This window comes from Dipodomys spectabilis, unplaced genomic scaffold (genome assembly GCF_019054845.1).
Source record: "Dipodomys spectabilis isolate Male_0828 unplaced genomic scaffold, ASM1905484v1 ptg000228l, whole genome shotgun sequence".
Lineage (NCBI taxonomy): Eukaryota > Metazoa > Chordata > Mammalia > Rodentia > Heteromyidae > Dipodomys > Dipodomys spectabilis.
The window spans coordinates 10039516-10042500 of NW_024870905.1; positions in this window are offsets into that span (position 1 = coordinate 10039516).

Below are 2985 nucleotides of genomic sequence, written 5' to 3' on the forward strand. Positions count from 1 at the left end.
GCGCGGCGGGGACCACAGACGGACGTGGCGCGGGCCCGGCTCGCCGCTTCCGGGAGGCTGGGCGCGCCCAGTGCGCAGGCGCGCGCATGGATAGGCGGGGGATGGGGGGGAACGGGCCGGCGCCTTTCCGCCCACTGCGCAGGCGCCGCGCTCCGCTCCTCCCCGCCCGCGGGCTGAGCCCTCCCCGCGTCGGCCCGAAGCCCGTGTCGGGCCCGGCCCGCACCGGCGCCGCACCGGCGCTCCGGGCCCGCTGCCGTCGCTCGCGGCCTGGCGTGGGTGACGCCGGGCTTCGAGGTGGAGCGGGAGGCGGCGGGTCTCGCGGGCAAGTCCCGGGAGACCGAGACCCGGGTGGGGACGCGGGGACCGCCGCCAGCACTGTGCCGCACGCCGGGCCTTTCGAGCCCGGGTCACCTGGGACGGGGTGACCTGGAGGGCGGGCGGAAGGGGGGGAGGGAGGGAGGGGGGAGCAGGGTGGGAGAGAGGGCGGGGGGGGGGAGGGAGGGCGGGAGGGGAGAGGGAAGGAGGGCGTGGGGGAGAGGGGAGAGGAGGGGGGAGGGGGGAGGGAAGGAAGGTGGGGGGAGAGGAGGAGGGAGGGGGAACGAGGGAGGGGGGAGGGGGGAGGGAGGGGGGAGCAGGGTGGGAGAGAGGGCGGGAGGGGGAGGGAGGGGGAAGGAGGACGGGAGGGGGGAGGGAGGGGGAAGGAGGACGGGAGGGGGAGGGAGGGAGGGGGGAGCAGGGTGGGAGAGAGGGCGGGAGGGGGGGAGGGAGGGAGGGGGGAGCAGGGTGGGAGAGAGGGGGGAGGGGGAGGGAGGGGGAAGGGGACGGGAGGGGGAGGGAGGGAGGGGGGAGCAGGGTGGGAGAGAGGGCGGGAGGGGGGGAGGAAGGGAGGGGGGAGCAGGGTGGGAGAGAGGACGGGAGGGGGGAGGGAGGGCGGGAGGGGAGAGGGAAGGAGGGCGTGGGGGAGAGGGGAGAGGAGGAGGGAGGGGGGAACGAGGGAGGGGGGAGGGAAGGAAGGTGGGGGGAGAGGAGGAGGGAGGGGGAACAAGGGAGGGGGGAGGGAAGGAGGGCGGGCGGGAGGGGGGAGGGAGGGGGGAGGGGGAAGGAGGGCCGGCGGGAGGGGGGGAGCAGGGGTGACGTCCATTGAGACGCACTGAACTCACAACCTGACTTGTTGAGCCGAAACCCCTTTGAATTTAAAGGTAATTTTTTAAGGAATTTAAGTGTGATGCCTCGTGGTTACACCTGCCCGGGAAAAGTAAACATTGCTCAGGTTCACACCCACATGGTCTCCCGATAAATGTAAATAAAGTTTAAAGTTTCTCCGTAGTTTCAGGTCTGTTTCTGCAGTCAAGGCAGAATGAAAATTCTTTCTGGCCAAAACTCCTGTTGCAGGCGATGGTGCTCACGCCTGTCATCTAGCTGCTCCGGAGGCTGAGATCGAAGGATCGCCATTCAGTGCCAACCAGAGCAGGAAAGTGTGAGGCTTCACCACCAAAAAGCTGGAAGTACAGCTGTGGCTCATGTGGTAGAGGGTTAGCCTTAAGCACAAAGCTCAGGCACAGAGTTCAGGCCCCAGGACCAGCACAAAAAACACTATTCTCTTCTTTTTTTTTCTTTTAATGGATGAGAGGAATCTCTGACTTCTCAAGGCCACTGGCCTAGCATATGTCTGTGTGTGTCTGTGTGTATCTGTTCTAGAATTTGAACTCAGGGTCGTGAGCTCCGCTTGCCTTTTTTCACTCAAGACTAGAGGTCTACCACTTGAGCCATAGCTCCACTTCCAGAAAAAAAAATTTAATGTAATTATAACAATAGGGGTGGTTTATTGTTGTTTGTCAGTCATGGGGTTTGAACTGGTGGCCTGGCATTTGTCCCTGAGCTTTTCTGCTCAAGGCTAGTGCTCTATCACTTTGAGCCACAGCTCCATTTCCATTTTTCTGGTGACTTACGGATTTTCCTGCCCAGTCAGCCTTTGAACCGTGATCCTCAAATCTCAACCTCCTGAGTAGCTAGGATGACAGGCATGAGCCACAGATGCCCAGCTATAACTATAGGGTTTTATGTTCTTTGTAAACTCATAAAGAGAGAAGACACATTGTGATATTACTACTCAAAAAAGATAAGTTTTTCCCCCCCATTACAGCTATATGACTAGATGTGGTTACTCTTGATTTCATTGAGGACTTTTACTCTCCATATATGTTTCCACGTGGATAACATGGAAGTGCACTACCCCTCTGGGCACTTGGGATCCAGATCAAAGACCTACCATACCTGAGTGCAAGTTGCAGGCTGGAAAACACCATGAACCACAGTTATAAATCACACATGCCAGTCCTGTGCTGGACATGGAAAGGGGTTCGTGGCATGTCCTGCAGATCCTTCCCTGTCTCTGACCTATGTAATGTTCTTTTTAGAAAATGGAAGTGATAATCATCTAATCTAGATGAATCCAATTACAAACCAAAAATCAACCCAGGTGTTAAGCCCAAGGTATCTTGACCAGCTAGAGTGCTCATCCAGGCTAAATAAAGCCCTACATTTAAGTTCTAAGGAAATACCTTAGTTCAGAGTCAGGAGCCTGCCTTCCCAGCAGATCTGAACAAGTAGAGTTACAATCACAAGCAAGCCAAGTGGAAGACAAGGGAAATGTCTGTATTAAAAAATAAATAAATAAGACGGGAGCCCTGACTACACAGGTGAATAAAAGAAACACTGTCATTTTGCCATTTGTTGTATGGAAGATACCATTACAGGGAGTAAATATCCCACTTAACAGGCAATGGTTGGATGACATCTATTGTGCTAATTTTTGCATAACAGCCATCCTAACTGTAGTGCGGATCCTACTTACCCAGCTCCTATATTTTATAGGAATGAATCTTTACTAGCTACTATCCACACATCCACCCCAAAAAATGCTTTTGAGAAAGGAAGAAAGAAGCTGAGAAACTTTAGTGAAATCACAACTCAGTCTCAGCTTTT